The 20713-nt window shown below is 51.3% G+C and overlaps 1 protein-coding gene across 1 annotated transcript in view; it reads left to right on the top strand.

Moving 5' to 3' along the window:
• The first annotated feature begins 3593 nt into the window (after positions 1-3593).
• SEMA5B (semaphorin 5B) overlaps positions 3594-20713 on the top strand; it is a 121504-nt gene continuing 104384 nt past the window's right edge. The window contains exon 1 of the mRNA XM_081234866.1: positions 3594-3636. The gene's annotated coding sequence lies outside the window, so the exon portion shown is untranslated. The remainder of the gene's footprint in view (positions 3637-20713) is intronic.

Here is a 20713-nt window from a genome sequence, read left to right as displayed (position 1 = left end):
CAGGCACAATGAGCAGGTGATTCCGGGACCAAATAGAAAACTATTTGGACATTATAAGTGATTGCTGCCTTCATTTTTTCAATTCTCTCTCTCTTGTTGATATATGAGTGGCTGTGGCTTGTTTGCCTTTTGCTGCAAGGCTGGATTTGTGTTTGTGCCTGGGCTATGCACAGGTGGGTATACACACACACACACACACACACACACACCCCTACATAAACTCCTGGGAGAGGCTGCACTCTTGTTTTTCAGAGGCAGCTAGATCTCCCAGAAAATGCCCTCAGGTGGGCTCCCAGGTTTGTCACCTTTGAGCATGAGAATTTGGACTTCTTAATCTCTTGGTACCTTAGCTGAAGGTAAGTTTGGAATTTCTAGATCAAGAGTAAATTCCAAGAACTTCTTCCCATCCTCTTGGTTTGCTGCTCTTTAGCATGTTTGTTTTGGATAATTCTGTATTAATTACTGTATTTACATTCTGCTTAATTAACACTGTTCTGGTAGGTGAAGAATTGCTCCTAATAGAAGTAATTATTGCACAGGTTATTGCAGAGGTTTAAGGAAAGTGACAGAAGGTGGTGGTGACACTGTGGTGATGGGGTCAACGCTCCAGGTTTTGTTCCTAGTAAACGATTCAGGGTTTGCCAAACTCTGGGGACGCCTGAAGCAGGTGATAAGCCAGGCTAGTACAATAACTGTCCCTTCCTGAGGTTTGGACTTCTGAAGCTCTCTTGTATTGAGAGCTCTTGAGTAATCACTGTTAGTCAATAGAATACTGTAGGATGCAATTAGGTTGAATTAGTCTAGCATCCAAGCATGCCTGCTCCTCTGTCTGTGTCTCTTTGGGTGTCTCTCCTTCTTGGCTCCTGCTTCCCCTGAAAAGGAAGCATTCCTGGGCTGTGTCCCCAGACTGGGGTCTCCCCTCTTCTCTTCCTGCACTGAGCTCTCTCCCACACTCATTCATAATGTGGAGGGGGAGAGCCAGGAAGGGGCATGAAGTGATGGTGGAAAGAGAAGGAAAAAACAATCAAAACATAGTGGAAAAGAGAGGGAGGGTGAGAGAATATGGTGAAGGACGGAAAAGATTTTTATAGCCTTTCAAGAGAGAGCTGCTGCCGACAACCACTCAGAGGCACTTTGTCTACTGTCCCAACCAAACAAATGGGAAACTCTCCCACTCATACCTTTCCCTGCTATATATATAGAATATTTTCATATTTTTGTATTAACTAAAAGGTGTCTATATTTCATACACATTTTATTTTTGCAATAACAAAACAGTCCCCACGGTTCTGTAGGGAATGGGAATGGGGGAGGGGGGAGGGCAACACTCACAGCAGTGGAAGGGTCCCAGACTGGGGATCGGGAGACCTGCTCCCACCCCAGCCTGCAACTCTGAGACAAATGCTTCCCCTCTGGATCTCATTGTCCTCATCTGTAAAATGATAGGTTTGGACTCGATGCCCTGCACTACCTCTTCCAACTTGATTTCTACCCCCTTATTAAATGGATGGTCTACCAGACTGGTATGCCCGACATACCCATTTCCTTCCTTTTTCCCTCTTGTCTGCAACTCTCTCCTCTTGTTCAGAGTGTTTTCCCTTTGCAAGTTCCTCTCCATTCTGCACATTATGAATCTCAGCATTCCTGTTGCCCTAGAAAGGCATTACTTCTGAGATTGTGCACTGTTGCCCTTTTTACAGCATCTCATAAACTCCTTTCTTGGATTCTTTCTTTTTTTTCTTTCCCATTATTCTGGCCAAACTACTTCTCACCTTGGTTCAGAGGTGTGTGTGTGTGTGTGTGTGTGTGTGTGTGTGTAGGAGGGTGCTGCTCTAGGTTTCTTACCGTCTCCATTCCTCTGTTTTTTTTTTTTGTTTTGTTTTGTTTTGTTTTTTTTGCGGTATGCGGGCCTCTCACTGTTGTGGCCTCTCCCATTGCGGAGCACAGGCTCCAGACGTGCAGGCTCAGCAGCCATGGCCCACGGGCCCAGCCGCTCCACGGCATGTGGGATCTTCCCGGACCGGGGCACGAACCCGTGTCCCCTGCATTGGCAGGCGGACTCTCAACCACTGCGCCACCAGGGAAGCCCCATTCCTCTGTTTTATCTAGGATTTCCTTTATCCAGAATTTTGTTACATAAAATGATTCACTCTAATTCTTCAATTTCTGGCATAGTCTAGAAAGTCGTTTAATGTTTTCCTTCTTCCAACTTACCTATTTTTATTTCACAGTTCTCTTTAGCTGTCTCTTATAATCACACTTCTCCTGGTTTAATATTTCAGATCCTTTGTCTGTATCCTTCATTCTTTCGTTTTCTTTTCCTAGGTCACCTTAAAAAATTTTTTTTAAATACCATTCTTTGTTCAGCAGAGGGCTCTCTTCCCATCCCTCTTGCAGCCGGGCAGATAGGATTTGAAGCAGCTTGCCCCGTTGTCTTTCCCTCAGGTTTTCTAGCCATCAGAAACATTAGATACTTAAACTTGTAAACAATTCAGCCTTGTTCGGTGTGGTCGCGCTAAACCTTCCCTCCTCAGCGGAGAGCCCTCCACCGGCTCCCCCGCTCGCTAATCTATTGGATGCCCTCCCAATGTTCCTGACGTTATTTACTGTAGCCCCTACTCCAATCGCTCAGTAGGGTAGGTTATCACCAACCCTAGTTTACGGCTGAAGAAACTGAGGCTTGGAGAGGTTCACTCAAGGTCGTGCAGCTTGTAAAGTTAACCCTTATCCGGCCGATTCTGGTCTTCCAGTCCAGCCCAGCAGCCTCATCTCATTCCCTTCGACTGCAATTTATATCAGATTTCCCTTGTTTTGTACGCAATTCTTTCCCCCTTCAAATCCACAGGCAGGAAGATCGTCCCTAGCTGATAGGGCTGGGGCACTGGGGAGCCGAGGGGAAGGGAGAATTTCCTCGGGCCCCAGCGGTTGGGTGGGCAGGGTTCTGGTGCGCTGACGCCCCGGCAGAAAGCCGGGTTCGAGACGGGGCTTGCCGAGGACGGTAAGGCAGGACGTGGCAAAAAGGCAGCAAGTGCTCGAGGGACCTGGGTCTCGCCGCTCGAACGCCGGCTGCGGGGCGGGACTTCTGTCCCTCAGTGTAAACACTCTTGGCAAGCCAAGGGCGGGATTCGGACCGAGCCCGGGGACGCGGAGGTGCAGGGCGCCCCCTCGCGCTCCTCCGCGCGCCACGAGTTGGCGGGTGGCGCGTCAGCCGCGGCAAGTCCTCTCCAGCACCCTCCTCCTTTGCTCTCCCGCTCCCTTCTCCGCTCGCTCCCAACTCCTCCCCCACCTCTTCTCCCTCCCTCCTTCAGCCCCCTCGTCTCCTCCTCTCCGCTCTCAGCCGCGCGCCTGGTCGGGAGCTAGTTGGAGCGCGAGGGCTGCAGCCTGAGCCCAGCTCCGCTGAGCCGGGCGGGTCGGCGGCGCGTCCGGCGGCTGCTGGCGGAACTCGAGGGTGGCGGGCGCGGGCCCGGGTCGCGGCTGCACTGGAGCGGCGAGTGAGGGCCGGGGGCCGTTCTTGCGCGGCCGCCCTATTCCCAGACCGGCCGCCAGCCCTCCTGGTTCGCCTTCGTCGCTCCCCGCCGCCGGGAGCTGAGAGCCGGGAGCCGCCCGGAACCGGGCACCTGCGCCCGCAGCCCGGAGGTGAGTCCCGGGAGCCCAGTACGCTTCCCCTGCGCGGGCTGGGCTGCAAGTTGCAAACTTCAGCAACTCGGGTGGGTAGAGGGGTAGGGGCCCGGGGCCGCTGGCAAGTTGGAACCAGGTGGTGGAGGCTGCGGGCAGAGAGGAGGGAGTCCCCGGGCTTCCACGCCGCCCTCTGCCACCTCAGCTTGGGCTCCCTCCGTGCTGCCGCGTTCCTGCCGTCAGCCGGCTCCGGGTCCGGGCTGCACGGGGCCCTGGCCCGGCCGCTGTCGGTGCGTCTGGGCTGCACGCCGCGAAGGGGACCCAGGGCTGGGCCTGGAGGAGGGGACGGACGGTTGAAAGGCTGGGAGAGATGAGGCGCCGAGGGTAGCGCCGAGACGGAGGCTCCGAGAGGGCGGACGAGTAAACCCGGTGGAGGCAGAGCGCAGGCGGCGAGGCGCGTGGGAACGCGTGGCCCGCCCGGAGTGTGAAATCTCGCGCTCGGGGACGTCCCTGCTCCGCCGCCTCCTGCGGGGGTCCCCACCGGATTCTTCCCAGACCCCCTGCCCTGGCAGGGCCCTGCGGAGCCCAAACTCTGCCCCGCCAGGCCCCAGATGCAGCCGTCCCGGAGCCCGGCGCTCCCGCCTCGGCGGGCGGAGAGGGGCGCGGCGGCGGGAACGCGGGATGCGAACGGCGCTTTCCTGATTTATTTTTCTCATGGTAATTTGCCTTTGTGGTTGGGCTGCCCATTCACTTTCCGCTCACGTCTTGCGGGAGATCCAGCGAGGAGGGAGGGAGCGGGGGGCGCTCCGGCACAGGGAGAGATGGAGACCGGAGAGGGGATGGGGATCCGAGCCGGGCGGGAGCCGAGAGGGAAGTGGGCGTAGGACCCGCAGAGGATGGAGGCGAGGCTGAGGACACCCGGACGAGCAGAGCCGCGGGCGGGCGGCGGAGGGAGGACAGAGCCGGTCCCTTCTCCAGCGCAAAGTTTAAACAACCAGGAGGAGCCACCTGAAGCGCCCTCCTTGCCTCCTCCCCTTCCCTCGGTGCCCAGTCCTCGGGTTATTCCGCCTGCCCCGCCGCGCCGGGCTGCAGTGGGCCCCGAGTTGGGAGGAGGAAAGGTAACTGCCTTGCTCTGCCCTCACCCCTGCGATCCTCTCCAGGTATTCCGCGGTGGTGATGAGAGCAGCCGGAGCGGGGAAGGGCTGCGCACCCTCGGGATACGCTCTTTCCCGTCCCCTTGACTGAGCGGAACTGGGATTGGGAGGTTGGAAGCTCGCCTGTGTCTAGACCCCACCACGATCCTACCTTCTCTGAGTCCAATCTCCTTCCACATTTTTCAGGCACCTCCACTCCCCCTCCCATCCCCACCACTTCGGCCTCATTCGGCTCCTTCGGCAGCGTCAGCTGCGTCTCCCTCCAGGCCATTCTGGCCCGCCTCTCTCTCCTCCCCGCCTCTACTTTCCCTCATCTTTTAGCCTGTTCTCTTCCATTCCTTCTCATTTACCGCACCGCCCCCCCCACCCCAGTTCTTCCTGACCTTCAAAAGTGGGCTGTCACCTTTTCTGAACCAGGATAGATGACCTTGAGGAAGGGGAAGAGGGGAACTTAAGCCTGAGAACTGGACCTCACAACTAGGAAAAGGGGAGCAGATTAAGAAGCAGCTTGGAAAAACCCGCCAGTCCTGCCCCAAATCTAGATTACCAACCGAGGAGGAAGGGGAATAAAATATCAAAGAGAGAGAGGGAGTTTGCCACTTGATCACTCTACAGACTACACATCTAGAAATTACAGTTTTAAGTGATCTATCTCTATGTGTGCATGTTATCCTGTACTTTGGGGATTGATTGGAACATCCCACAGCCTGGTCCTACCTGTCACCTGCTGGCCCCCTACTCACCCTGACTCTCAGGGCCCACTAGGATTCTACTGTGAGATGATGAGTTCCTTGAGGTCAGGGGGCAATCTTATCTTATACAAATCTAGCACTTTACATTGGTACAAGGTGCCAGACTCAGAGGCAGGACTGGAACTCAGATCTCCTGCCCCTCCCCACCCAGCCCAGTGGGTATAAACTAGTTTTATTCTTTACAAAAAAAGGGAAAAAATCCAACCATGACTTTTTGCTTCCCCAGATGTAGTAAAGCCTTATGCAGGGATTGGATGAGAAAAAACTGGAAGCTCACATAGGATGTTCAGGAATCCCAAGGAATATCCAGAAAGCCCTGATCCCTGAGTGTGGGTCTGAAAAGGGGAAGGGGAGCCCCAGCAAGGGGGCAGAGGACTAGCAGACATTTAGGGAGGATCAGCCTGGCAAGGCTGTAGATTGGTGGATGGAGTGAGTACACTTGGGAAGAAGATACTCTCGGGTCCAATTCTTTTGAACATTGATCATGATACTCCTGTTCTTAATCTTGGCCACCCTCCTCTATCCCACAGGGAAAGCCAAGAAGATATCAATTCAGGTCAATACCGTACAGTCAACAAATTCACTACTTTCATTGAGGATTCAGGTGGTAGAATGGACACAGAAGGCGAAGGACAAGATCCCTGATTAGAAGTGCATGTATCCTTGTTATATAACCTTAAAGGACCCAGGGCTGAGCTTCAGTGCCCCACCACCCACACCCCCAGCAGCTAGATGTTCCCCATGGTCCTCAAGTGTTGGCTCTGTTACTGAGTGGATACAAGATAAATAAGACCAACAGTGGGACTAAACTCACATGTTCACTATTTATTGAGCACCTATTATGTGCCAGGTACTAGAAGCTATGGATGCAGCAGTAGATAAGACATGTCTCTGATCTCCAGGTTGGAGGTGAATCAGCATGACTAGGAAAACACAATTGCTAGCATTGCCTCCACTGCTGTGATAGAATTTATTGTGGGGTTTTTTTTCCCTGTGGGTTTGTTCAGGTGACCTGACAGCTAATATGGAGTTGTCCAAAGGACTTGGGGTCTAGGGTTTGGGGGAAGGCTGAGAGGGCTAGGATTCCACTACCTTAGCTCTTCCCTCAGCACCAAGGTCCCCTCTCCGTGCCTCAGATTCCTCACTCATCAAGTGGGGCTGAACACCTACCTTGTACCTGTGGTGTGGACAGAGGCAAAGCCAGGTACCTGAAGATCTGAGGAAGAGAACTAGTGGGAGGGGAGTATTTGGTTATTTATACATCATTGTCTGAACGCCAGTGAGTCTTGGGATCATCCTTTGCCTCATCCAGTCACCTTGATCACTAGCCTGTCTTCATCACCTGGTGACTCTGTGTGTTTGTGTGTGTGTGTGTGTGTGTATGTATGTGTGTGTTGGAAATAATGAATGAGTTTTCTTCACATTCAGATCTTTGCATTTGAGTTTAGCCATCACTAAGTTGGTCTTAAATTTATGACAAAGCTTAACTAACTTGTCTTAAGTGTATGACTAGAAGCCAAAGCAAGTGTCTTGACTAATGGAGTTTCATTGAATTGACTGAACTGAGCTCTTCTTTTAGAGCTTATGTGGGCAACACGTGGATTTCACTGGCATACTGCTGTATTTTTGTGGACCTCCCTCTCTCTGACTTTTGGTTTGATGACATCTGCCTCAGCTGAGGAGATGGCTCTCTGATGGATAGTCTGGAAGGGGATCTTTGTGTATGTCACTTTCTATCTCAGATGGAGGAATCTCCTCCAAGATTTTCTTTCTGAAAAAAATTCCCCTGTAACCTGCTTAAATGCTAGAAAGTACCAGCTGGGAGCAGAGTTCTGAAAGGGAAGGAGGGTGCCAAACATTCTGTGGTTCTGCCATGTCTGCTTCCCTCCCTCTGCTTTAGTGAGCATGAGGGATGAAAACCAAACCTTGCAGAATTCACTCTTTAATCCTGACATTAGTCAGGGACTCACCAATGAGCAATGACTACACTTGGTACCTCCAGAGTGGGAAAAGGAAAAAAAGATGGCTTCCTATCCAGTTTGCAGCTGGGAACAGTGGGGAAAGCAGGATGAGGGACTTGGGAGGGATGGTGACTGGGCATGGGAGAGTTTGACCTTGAGCACACTTCCCAACAGTTGGGCTTCGCATCCTCCTCCACTCTGACTTGAAACAGGAGAACAAGGATTCCGTTAGGCTTTCCCTGAGCTTTAAAGGCAATGCTGTGTGCTGAGTCCCACCGTGACACTTCCCTCATTGATCTGCGATTAATACGGATGACTTAATCAGACTTGCACCTGGAACTCGTTTGAATTTGAAGCCTTGTCTGTATCATCAAAATGTCTTTGCATTTGAACCAAGAACGCCTCTGGCCTGTTCTGTGATAGGAAGGGCTGGTACTGGAGGATGACTGGTGACCATCTGTTCTGCTATCCCCTGAGGATCAAATTAGAGGAGATAGGTTTAAATTCCCCAAGGAGGAAGCTGGGTTAGAAACAAGGGAGGCTTCTCCATCTTGAATGGAGATTACCGTCACTTCTTGATTTTCCAGGAGTGCTTCATTTCTTTTTTTGTGAATTATTTGTGGGGAATATTTAGTCTCAGGCCAGTTTCTAGTTACAGCCAGCCCCACTGTTGGAAACCCACCCGATTGCCAGTATCTTCAGAAAGTGCATTGTCCTTTTAGCCTCCACCTGAGCCAAACATCATTAGAAAGGTAAATCCGCCATATATCAGGTATATGTGTGTATGTAAATATACTCATATACATTCACATATAAACACAGATACAGTGCATTGCAAAGCTATGTTACAGTTTGATCATCCAGTATTTTGAGTTACCTGCGGCTCTGTTCTGCCAGAATTGACAGGAGGCTGCCTCTAGGGAGGCAGCTTCAGGGAAATGTCCGGTAGGGTAGCAATTTAGATCCATCCCTACTTGCCATCCCCACTGGTCCACCTGAGCCAAAACTCCCTCCTTACTGCCCTAGTCATTGTCCTGAAGGCCCCCCAAGGAGCCCTGCTTTAAGGAGTACAAAAGAGCCTCAGTTGGCTCTTAATTATTCAGGGATAGGTGGATCCAGTGGGTAAAGCACCTGACCCAGGATTCTTATTTCCCTTCTTTTGGTGGCTTGAGTAACTTTATACCTGTAGTGAGAAGCTGGGGAGATCTTATCATTTAATACAAACTTTTGTTTCTAGCAGCCTCTTCCCTCTGCTCCTCTTCCCTCAAGGCACCTGAGGGAAACTAGGAGCCCTCCGAGAGACCTCATCCACCCAAAGCAGACTGCCTTTAAGGTTCACACCTTGCTCTGTTGGCTGGGCTGTGTTTCTGCCCAAAAGCAGGAGAGAGGAAAATACCACTAGCTCCGGCTTCTGCAGAGTCAGATCCCTTGTAGATTTCCCAGCATCTTGATTTTCTTCCCTCTCCCTTTTGTAGAGCCACCTGCACTTGATTTTATGGAGTCAGCTAGTAACCTGGGCCCCATCAAGAGTCTGAGCGAAGAGGAGTCTTAGCCAAGAGCAGTGTCCTTGTGGTAAAAGCTCCCAAACAGGTCAGCTCAAAGGAACACTTCTGTGAATGTCCCCCAAGGCTGAGGGTCATTTTCCTGCATAGACCAGGTGCCTTGGGGCCGTCTGCTCCCTTTTAGCATCTCTCTAGCTTCCAGAGTGGGTCTCTCTTCACATGCTGGGCTCAGTCTAGAGAGCAAGGCTCAAGTGAACTCTGTATACAGGTAACAATAGCTTGGTCCCACTCAGCTCTAATTCACTGGCTCCTTCAGAATCACCTGGAACGCTTTGAAAAAATATAGACGACCAGCCCGTAATTAAGTCAGAATCCCTGAGATTGGAGCCTGGGCATTGATTTTTTTTTTTTTTTTTTTGAGCTCCTAAAATGCAACCATGGTTGAGAGCCACTGACCTAAATCTTTCCTAGGTTCTACCTGGCCTCACGCCAATGGCATGGAGATCCTCTTTGCCCTCAGCCCTTCACAACAGCCAGGTACCAGCTAGAGCTCCTGACATTCAGATCATAGCTACTGTTTGTGTTCCTGTGTTCTGAATTTAATGACTTTTTATTATAAGCTGATTGTGGGAGCTTCCTTCTAGTGTAACTCCTTTGCGATCATTTTTTTCCTAAAAAGCATTTATAAAAGTAATGCATTCAGCATTTTGGGGTATTTCCTTCTAGATATGTAACAAAATTGTGATTGTACTGTGTTGTTTTGTAGCCAACCCTTTTCATTTAATCACATGTTGTGATAATTTCCCCATGTCTTAAGTATTCTTCTTAAATGGGCTTTTTACTGGCTGCCCGGTATTTCATCTCATGGATGTGCCATAATTTATTTAACGAAACCTGTGTGGGTTGGACATCTAGATTGTAAACCACTTTTTACTGTTATAAATAATGCTGCAGTGAACATCCTTGTCTATAAATCTTTGTGCCTATTGATGATTATTTCCTCAGAGCAGATTTCTAGAAGTGGAATATTTATGCTCCTTTTTAACATGGACCATTTAGAAAACTTTTGACTGACTTCCTAGAGCAATAAAAAATATTCATATTCAGAGCTGGAAAAACAAACTATTTTTACTGAACTTTTCTGAAGCATCAGCCTGGCTTATTCACCCTTATCTGGGCTGAAGGTCAGAATCCTTGACCTAGCCTTGTGCCTGGGCTCCACCTCCAGGTCAGTTCCACAGATGGCTGCCTCACAATTCAGGTGAGCTCCAAGTCTCTCCTGCCCCTAACCCACAGCGTCTTTAGTTTCTTCTTAAACCCTCTTAGCCTTTTCTTCTTCACACCTCCAGCCCAGGAACTATCAGCACTCAGCACTGCCTTCAAGCTACTGTTCCATAACGGCTATTATCACTGAGCTATTATTATGTACCAGACAGTCTGCTCAACTTTGTATATGCTTTATCTCTATTAATCCTCATGTGTCTTATGGGCACATATTATTTTTGTCTCCACTTTCCACCTGAGGAAACAAAAAACTTGGGAGAGAAAACAATTTGCCCAAGGTCACACAGCTAATAAGTAGTAGAACTAGGATTTAAACCTAGACTGTCCGACTTCAGACCCTACAGACTTAACTGCTACATATACTTTTCTCCATTCTTGGCTTATGGTGTCAACAAGTTGTTCACAAATGCTCCATCAGCGTCCTGTGTACATATACTGTGACTTTCTCCAGAAGAAGAAGGGCAGTTCTCACATACAAATCGCAGAAGAGTGGGGTTGCTATTCATCAAGTCTCCCTTTTCCTTTTGACCTCCTTGATTCTGTCCTCGCCCCTCTCTCCAAGTACCCCACTCCAGAAAACATTTCTTGTCTCCTCACCGACCAGTTGCCGATATCCCAGCGTGTCTTACAGCTGAGCAGGGCCAAGTTATACCATACCCCTGTTACAGCTTCCCCACCCATTTGGAAGAATTTGGATGCTACTTTCGCAGTATGACTTACAAAGCTGTCAGGGAGGCAGGCATGCTATAGTAATGAGAGGGGGAGAGGCAGCCTGACTTCTGTTGGATGTCAAGTACTGCTTAACGTGGAGGATTGGATTCACTTTAGCATTCTTGCCTCTGTAACCTTGTCATTGCCCCGAAGGTAGAGAAATAGCAGCCAAAACTGTCCTTCTGATTTGATTCGGACCATGACCAAGAAGTAGGTGGTGATGTGACAGTGCCTAGATGACAGGCACCACATCATTCTGGCGTTAATGATGCCCAAGGAAAGAAACGACATGTGCCCACAGACCTTCCCTAGTCTGTAAGAAATCTGGTTTGGGGAGTATGATTGCATGGTTAGGGATTCCAAAAGGGATGACGGTTTGTGACAGGTGAGATTCTGAAAAATGAAGCTTCACATGTTTATCCATGACTTGGGTGAAACTGGAGTAAGCGAGCTTATCAGATTTGTTGATGACAAGGCTGTGATGGGCACCTCCTATAAAAGACGGAATAAATATTCAAAATGATCCTGACAGACTGGAATGCTGGGTTTAAACCAACAGGACGAAATTTAACAGGGGCAGATGGAAAGTTGCATTTAGATAGCAGAAATTAATTACTCAAGTTCATGATGGGGGGTGGTAGGGGCCAACTTGATTTGGCTGCAGATCCTGAGAAAAACATCTGAGGGGTTTAACTGTACACAGGCTGCATAGGAGCTGACAGGGTGATGGGATTGCTCAAAACAGTACCATCTTAATTGACACTAAGAGACGGGCAGGGTCCAAATTGTCTTCTCCCTGGTCATTATGCCCTCATTTCTGCACATGGGTTTTAGAGAGGACCCTGGCCAACTCAGGCGTGATCGGTGGAGGGCATCCAGGGTCAGGAGGGGATTGGGAAACCTAGCCACAAAAGGCTCAGTGAAGGGACCCTGTCTGTTTAGAGAGGGTGAAAATCCTGGGGGTCATGGTGGCTGACTGCAGAATAATAGGACTTCCTGTAGAAGAGAACACAGTTCATCAGCCTGGAAGAACCAGAAGACTCCAGAGTGGAAAGTACAGGAAGCTGCATTTGTTCACAGTCTGCATCTTCCCAACCAGATGGGTTCTAGTGAAGCAGCACCAGCTGGCAGTCCTGCTTCGAACGCTGTTGGGGAACTTCTGGCCCAGAGACAGATGATCGACTGGCAGCATACCTCCGTCTCCCTGCGGCTCTGCGGCTGGAGGATACCCACTTCCTTTCCTGAATACTGCAGAGCAGTGGTTCCCAATGTGAAGTCCCTGGCCAGCAGCATCCACAGCACCCGGACCCTGTTAGGGATGCAACAGTTCTGGGGCCAACCTACTAATGTGGCAACTCCCCGGTAGGGCCCAACAGCCTGCCCTTCAACAAGCCCTCCAGGCTGTTCTGATGCGTGCTGAAGTTTGGGACACTGCTTTAGATCACCCTGGGTGGTTCTTTCTGTCGCTGGAGGCTTGTGGCACTACAGCCTGCAGTCCTCAGCTGGGGAAGCAGTGTGGAACCTTGGAAGGAGTGTGGGCTTGGGGATGAGACAGACTAGGGTTCAAACCCATCTTGACTGGTTTTGTGTTGTGGGTTTTACATAAGTTCCTTTCCCTCTCTGAGCCTCCTTTTTGTGCTGGAAAACGAGGGAAGGCTAGTTTAAAAAAGGATTAAAGGAGGGCTTCCCTGGTGGCGCAGTGGTTGAGAGTCTGCCTGCCGATGCAGGGGACATGGGTTCGTGCCCCGGTCCGCGAAGATCCCACATGCCGCGGAGCGGCTGGACCCGTGAGCCATGGCCACTGAGCCTGCGCGTCCGGAGCCTGTGCTCCGCAACGGGAGAGACCGCAACAGTGAGAGGCCCGCATACCGCAAAAAAAAAAAAAAAAAAAAAAGGATTAAAGGAAGTGGCATAGCTCATGTAGATGCTGGCTATTAGTGCCAGGTCATCTTCGGAAAGGTCTCATCAGCATCAGTTGCCTTTCTTACAGAAGTCCGTCTTCCCAGTCAGCTTACCTTGAGCCCCTCAAAGAGAAGCCTGTGTGTGGGCTCCTCTGTATCCCCTCACAACGCCCACCAGCATGGGTCTCCCTCAAGTGAGGGGTCAGTTAACTCTTGGGCTGCCAGTTCCGTCCCTCCTGGACAATGGAGAGCCAGGGCCACTCTCCTTCCCACCCCTATCCAAGACCCCTATGCTTTTTTTTTTTTTTTTTTGCAGTACGCGGGCCTCTCACTGCTGTGGCCTCTCCCGTTGTGGAGCACAGGCTCCAGACGCGCAGGCTCAGCGGCCATGGCTCACGGGCCCAGCCGCTCGCGGCATGTGGAATCTTCCCGGACCAGGGCACGAACCCGTGTCCCCTGAATCGGCAGGCGGTCTCTCAACCACTGCGCCACCAGGGAAGCCCCCCTTTTTTTTTGCGAGACCCCTATGCTTGAGAGCATGTGTGGGTGCATCCTTCCAGTGGACCTAGGTGTTACCATACTTGATCTTATGAGGTCTGCTAGTCTAGACTCTCTGCCTTCAGCATGCAACTTTATCTACTAAAGCCATCAATGAAAGGTCTTTGGGCCAAAACATCTCATGGCAGCCTCTAACTTTAAGGAGGTAAGAAGCCTGAGTTGCTGGTGTCAGACAGGCAGGGAACATGAGTGGGGGCCCTTCTTGGAGCTGGGAGATGCTGGCGTCACCTCTACAAGTCCCTTTCCGGTGACCAGCTGGTGGAGTCTTCAGTTCCTCAAAGACAAAGCTCATCTCCCCACAGGGTGGCCTAGTTGACTTTTGGTCAACAAGTCTGATAGAAAGTTCTTCTATTTCTCTGCAGTCTGTGTCTCTCCCCATGGGCTCCATCTCTTCCACATGTGGCTATTCCAGGCAAACCCAGTCACTCCCATTGCACAGCTTTTCAAACACTGGAGACCAGTTGCCTTCTACCTCTCCCTTGCTTCCATTAGTCCTCCTCTGACTTGTCTCTTCATCTCTGGGCATGGGACTCTGAACATCCTCTGACTTGTCTTAAGTTGAGGTCACCAGAACCAAGTCTGGTCCTCTGGGTGAGCACACCCTCATGGGTCGAGATACCATACCTTCCATTAACGCAGCCTCATATCTGCCCTGGCTGCTTTTAGAAGCCACATGGCCCTGCTGACTTTTGTTAAACTTTACAGCCAGTCAATACCCCCAGGTTTCTATACCATAGTCTGTGACTCAGCCCCATCTCCCAATTTTGTCTTTGCACTTGCATTCATTAGCAACGGCTGCCATAACAAAGTACTAAAACTGGGTGGCTTAAGCAACAGAAGTGAATTGTCTCATAGTCCTGGAGACTGGAAGTCCGAGATCAAGGTGTTGGCAGTATTGATTCCTTCTGAGGGCTATGAGGGAGAATCTGTTCCATACCCCTCTCCTAGCTTCTGGTGGTTTCCCGGTAGTCTTTGGTATTCCTTGGTTTATAGAAGCATCATTTTAATCTCTGCCTTCATCTTCACATGGCCTTGTCCCTGTGTGCCTGTCCGTCTCAAACTTTCCCCTTTTGTAAGGACACCAGTCATACTGGATTAGGGGCCCACTCTACTGCAATATGACTGCATCTTAACTAATTACATCTGCAACAACCCTGTTTCCAAATAAGGTAACATGAGGTACTGGGGGTTGAAGATACGAGGTTTTCTGGGCGGGTGGGGGGCATGGTTCAACCCACGACAGTGCTGTAGCTTTTTTGCTCTTATGTTTGGGACTCTACATTTCCCCCTAATTTATTTTATGTCTGAATTCAGTCCACTGCTCCAGCTGATAAAGACGTTTTGAATTCTGACATCCAGTATATCTGCTGTTGCTCCCAGCTTCAAATGCTTTTTGTATATTGATCCAAGGACTTGATGAGATGTGGAATGGGGTGGGATAGGTCAGAGCCCTACAGCATGCACCTGGACCCTTCCCTCCAAGAGGTCTTGAACCATTGGTAAGTACCCTTGAGTACTTACGATTGTGCAACCAGCTACATGTCTCACTAGTTCTGCCACCTTCTGCTTGCTTGCAACAATTTCACAGAGAGCTTATCACATGTTTTCAAGATCAGCTACACAGGTGAACCCCGTTTCCCTCGCCTGCCAGCTTGGTGGCCCTGTCAGCGGAGGAGCTGAGCTCTGCCTGACAGGACTTCTTTTCTGAACACGCATTGTCTGCCCGTGGTCTCAGCTGCCTTTCCCCAGTGTCCACCACCCTGCCTTTATCATCTCTTCAGGAATTTTCTCAGGCGGCACCTGGACTTCCCCTCTCTGAGGTTTGCAAAAGCCACCTCAGACCCCTTTCTGGAAGTGAACCCCTCTAGTGCCTGCCAGGATCCTGGCAAGATGCCCGCAAGATCCACAGCTGCTCCGAGCCTCATCTGCATGTTCCCTGGGATGCGAGGCTGGGCCAAGTGGCCTGAACTCATTCGGAGCAGCTGGAGCTTTCACAGGCCTTTCACCAGCCTGAGGCTTGGGAGCCTCCTGTGCCTGAGGCGCCCTTCCGTGGAACCCCCCAGCCTGATGGTGAAGATGGAGAAGACATGAGCTGAAGACAGAAGTGCAGGGCCTGCCAGAGAAGTCCCCCAGTCTGGACACCACGTTAGTTCCCTTGCAGCGTTCTTCCCCCTTCCAGCTCCTCTCCTCTCTGTTGCTCTGTGACTCCGTGGGGGTGAGTGCATGGGCGAAGGTGAGGTGTGTGACCAAGGGGCTGACTGGCTGGGGGCAGGGGAGGGGTGCTAGGTGCTGGCTCTCCCATTTACTCGTAGGGTGACTGTGGGCAAAGTATTTCTCCTCTCTGAGGCTCAGTTTCCTCATCTGTGAAATGGCTATCATACCTACTTCAGAGTGCGGTCGTGGGGATTGAATTAAATGAGTTCCTTTTACTAAAGCAGGTCACCTGGTATAGTATCTTGGGCCTGAGAGTACCAAACAAACCGGTCCTTTTGCAGAGCAGACTGGCCAGCTGGAGCCTGATGTGGAGGCTGGGAGGGAGGTGGGGTCACAGCCTGGGCCCTGCACGTGGGGATGGGGGCCAGGATGCAGAGAGGCCATTGGAATGGAGAAGAAGGAGTGAGCCTGAGAGAAATGGGGGAGGAAGAAGCCCCAGGACTGAGCAATTTGCAGAGAGGATGGAGGGTTGTGAGGATTTCCTAGAGTTTACTGAGAGCTTACGTTGTGCCAGGCCGTTTAAAATGTTCTGGTATGTATCTTAGCTCATGAAAGCCCTAAGAGTATTTATGACTTTATCACCCCCGTTTACAGATGGGGTGACTGAGACACGGCAATATTAGGTAACTAGTAAGCCAATCCCCAGGCTTCCAACCCAGGCAGGCTGCTGTCTCCCAGCCCGTACTCTCCTCCGTCTGATGCACATGCTTTGCTATTCCCCCTTTCCTTTCATCCATCATGATGACCCCATCCCCGGTTCTATCCTGCAGGATGCTCACAGCATCTCCTCCTCACGATTGAGGGGGTGGGGCTCAAGCCTCTGCCCTTCTCTAAGGACACTTCTCAGGGCACCTTCCATGAGGTTCTAACACACATCCATGTCCGTTCTCCCCATTCCCACCATCAATCTGTAGAAGGAAGGATTTACATTAGATACAGGGAAAGCTGCTCAAATATGAACTGCAGGAGAGGTTACAACAGCTGATTGAAGGTGACTGTGGCATGACTTAGCTGGAGATCTTCAGGGCTAGGGTGGAGGGATGGAGGAGGAAGAGGATGCAGGGAGGTGGTGTGGCTGCTGTGTCCTGGACCTCTGAGACCCACGGCTCCAGATGCAGGATGAGCGGCGATGGGGTGCTCCTCCTGGCAAGATGGCTGACCCTCCTCAGTAACCCATGGCTTTAATTACACTTCACAGCCTGGTCCTGCTGGGAGAGAGGATTGCTCTGAGATTGTCCTACTGGGCTAAATGTCTGAAGCGCTTTCCGCTTCAGAAACTCCTCTCCTTGAGAGGGCAGGGCCAGGGAGGCTCCGCCCAGGTCTGGGACCTGGGTGGGATAGGAACTGGGGGGACGGGCATGCCTGTGACTGTCCCCTGCTCTTTTCTGCCCTGGTCACTTGTCTGGGGAAACCTTCGTGACTGTGAATTAAGTCTTCTGCTGGCAGTCTGGTGCTGTGGCCTCATGCAGGGGCTCTGATAGAGGGAAAAGGAGGTGGGGGGGGCAGAAAGGCACACAGGGGAGAAAGCACAGGTAGCCCTAGGGGTGGATAAATGCCTCCAGCCCCAGGGATTAATTCTGGGGGGATCTGCTTTGTGTTCTCAAATGCAACTACCACGTGTGACGCCCCACCATGAACGAGTCTCTCATTTCAGTACTCCTGGAGGCCTATAAGGGAGAGGTTAGCGCACAATTTACACACGAGGAAAAGACCTCAGAGAGGTTACGAAGCTTACCTAATACCGCACAACTCATAGAGGTGAGGTAACCAGGCCACAGTGAACCCAAATCACATTCTCTTTCCACCTGATCATGGCCTTCTCCCAGTAGCTTGGTACCTGCCTACTGGCTCCTGTGTATTAGGAGTGCCAGACAGAACCAGGGAAATGCGTTTGGTGGTAGAGGGGAGGTTGGAAACTAGGGGGTTCAAGCGTTTGGGGTATGCAGTGTTCTTCTACTAGAACGTTGTCCATAAGTGCTATCACCCCTGGGAGGCCCAGGGCTCTGGGTTTCTTTGGGTCATTCTGCATCCTGCGGAGGTGATGGTGAAGCTTTTATGGGAAGCCGTCCTACCCTTCCATAGCATGGCCGTGGTCTCTCTCCCCTCCTCCCCAGTGCTTTCTCTCTCTCTCTTTCTCTCTCTCTCTCTCTGTCCCTCCCTCCCTCCTTTCCTCCCTCCCTTCCTTCCCAGGCTGGCCCTCTCCTGTGACCTCCGTAGGGCAGCAGCCTCGATGTCTTCCTGAGCCCTCTAGTGACTGCTCCCTGGCCTGCACTTCTGTCAGAAGCCTGTGTCCTGGGTACTTTCTGAGACTCCAGGATGGAACTTTCGGTCACAGGCTGTGTGTGCATGTGTGTATTGGTGGTGGGGAAGGGTTCATTTCACAGAGGCCTGAGGCGGAGTCTGCCACGCTATGGAGGCCCCACCTCCCATGCCAGTGTGAAATCAGAGTCTCACTGTTCTTGCCCAAACTCCAGACTTCATCTCCTATCTTCCCATGTGCACAGGGCATCTGGGTAAATCAATGCCCAGGGTGAGCCCCAGATGTCCCACAGTCCCCCATGTTGGACCCATACAACACTGTGCTTGCTCATGTGTGGCAAGGAGGCTGGACTGGGGCAACCACATCTTGGATGCTCAGTGTGCCTGGCATTCTGCTGTCTAAACACATGTTGCCTAATCCCCAGAGGACCAGCCCAAGACTTGTTCCCTCATGTTATGGCTGGGGAAACTGAGGCTCTGGTAGTTAAGTAACTGGCCCCAGGTCACACTCTATCTCACTGGCTCTCTCAGTTCCCTTGCAGCCCTGACAGGTGAGGGCTTTCAGGAGGAAGGGGCTCAGCAGCTCAGTCAAGGGGCTTACTAACTGCCCCCTCACCCCACTTCTGTGCTTTCAACAATGGCCCTTGGGCCTGTGCACTTGAGGGTAGGCTCCCAGGACAGGTTGTCCGTGTGAATGGTGCCCCTGCCCCCGATCTTCAAGGGAGTCCCCTCAGTGACAGCCCCATGGCTGCACAGCCCAGATGTTCAGCCCAAGTCACACCCCTTATTTGTCTTAGAGGTTTGGAGTAGTGAGGCTGGTGAGGGGATTTGGAGAGGCTCGCATCTCAGAAGCTCTGATAGAAATCAAGCTCTACTCACCGCAGGTCTCAGATTATTTTATCTGTGTTCAGGAGACCCATTTCATGGTTCTGACACAACCGGGCACCCTTCATGAAGGTGTGAAGGTCGATGGGAGGGAGGCTGGACTTTAGACTGCAGGGTGACCTGCATGTGTGGATGGTCCATCCTTCGAAGCATCAGAGAGACCAACTTTTCTCCTGTTGGGCTTGCTCTGATAGGACTGTGCCAGAATTCTTCCTGGTCCTAAATTTAAAACCTTTTTTACGTTGTGAGTGGAGATGTTTGCAGTGAACTGGAGACTCACAGGGCTTAGAAGGACCTGGCATTTAGTGCAGGCAGCGGGAGCTGCAGCAGTTCTGAAGTTTCAGCCGTGCCAGACTGTGAATTTGGCTTCATGGCCAAGCTGGTCCTCCTCATTGAGTGACAATGGACATTGATGGAAGATGGACTCCTCTGGGTGTGGGGAGGTCACAGTCATTCTCAGGATTTTGAAGAGACAGGCTTCTAGTATTCTCATTATCTGGTGATAGTATTTACACTTCCAAGTGAGAGGTGAGAAACCAGGGATACCCGGCCTTGATCAGGTGGGGATGCTGAGAGGTGAGGAAATGGCAGCATCTCTGTGTTACGATCCACCCCACGTGTGTGTCCATGTGCAACAGGGAAGAGCCTGGGTGGAAACGAGAGAGCAGAGGCTGGCGGTGGTGCCCAAGATCGAGCTGGTCTGCAGTATTGCCTGCTCGGTCCTCTGGGCTCTAACAGCTCTCACCGTAGTGGGACACAGGGACCTTCTTCGAGTTCACAGACTCGACCCCTTGACCTGCCCTATCAGCCTCTCTAATTCTTCCTTGGACTGACTGACTGTCCAGTAAGGACAAATATTGACTTGAGCACCCTCCATGTACCAGGACTGTGCTGGATGCTGGAGAGATAGGGGTGTATAACGCACAGCCCTTGCCTTCAAGGAGGTAACAGACCCTGGGGGAGGCAAGATGCTGGTTAGTCCCGCGTAGTCTAGGAGCTCCCAGCATTGCCCACAGCTCTGCCTGCCATGCCTGCAGGGGCCATTCCCTAGGAACAGGCTGGGCCGCTCACCAGCTCTTTATAGTCTCGGTGATTCATCTTCACCTGCTCTGGGCTAAATGATGATGATAATACTGACAAAACCCATTTTTTAATGGAGTCCTTCACTGTTATTAAAGAACATTCACATCTTTATTTTCTTACCCCAGCAACTGTGACTTTTTTTTTTTTTTTGCGATACGCGGGCCTCTCACTGTTGTGGCCTCTCCCGTTGCGGAGCACAGGCTCCGGATGCGCAGGCTCAGCAGCCATGGCTCATGGGCCCAGCCGCTCCGCGGCATGTGGGATCTTCCCGGACCGGGGCACGAACCCGTGTCCCCTGCATCGGCAAGTGGACTCTCAACCACTGTGCCACCAGGGAAGCCCACTGTGACTTTTTTTTACTGAACTCTATGCCAGATGCTGTTCTACTTGCTTTTTGTACATTATCATATTTAATTCTTACACCAATAAAACTTCGGAATTTGGTACTGTTATACCCATTTTAGAGATGAAGAAATTCTCCAAAAAGAAGATGTCCAAGGCCACACATCTACTAAGAGGCAGTTTCAAACCCTTGTGTCCAGTTCCAAAGTCTGTGCTCTGTCCCATCACACTGCACAGCACCTGCTATCAGTGTGGGTGTCCTGGGAGACTCTGGCCGTCATACCTTGGCCTTGAGCCCTGGAATTCTGGACTTGCTGAGTGCTCCCTGCCCCACATCCAGCAGAGCTAGCCACCTTGGGCACTTCCCTCATTCCTCCAGGGTGAGCTCTGACTTTCCTCTCCAGACCTCTTTGGGGTTGCGCTTGAAGATGCCCACCCAGAGTGCCCACCATCAGCAGCTGTGGCCTCTCCCTTCCCTGGATATTTGGGCAC

The sequence above is a fragment of the Mesoplodon bidens genome, assembly GCF_964165515.1.
Source record: "Mesoplodon bidens genome assembly, chromosome: 5".
Lineage (NCBI taxonomy): Eukaryota > Metazoa > Chordata > Mammalia > Artiodactyla > Ziphiidae > Mesoplodon > Mesoplodon bidens.
This window is presented reverse-complemented; position numbering and strand designations above follow the sequence as displayed.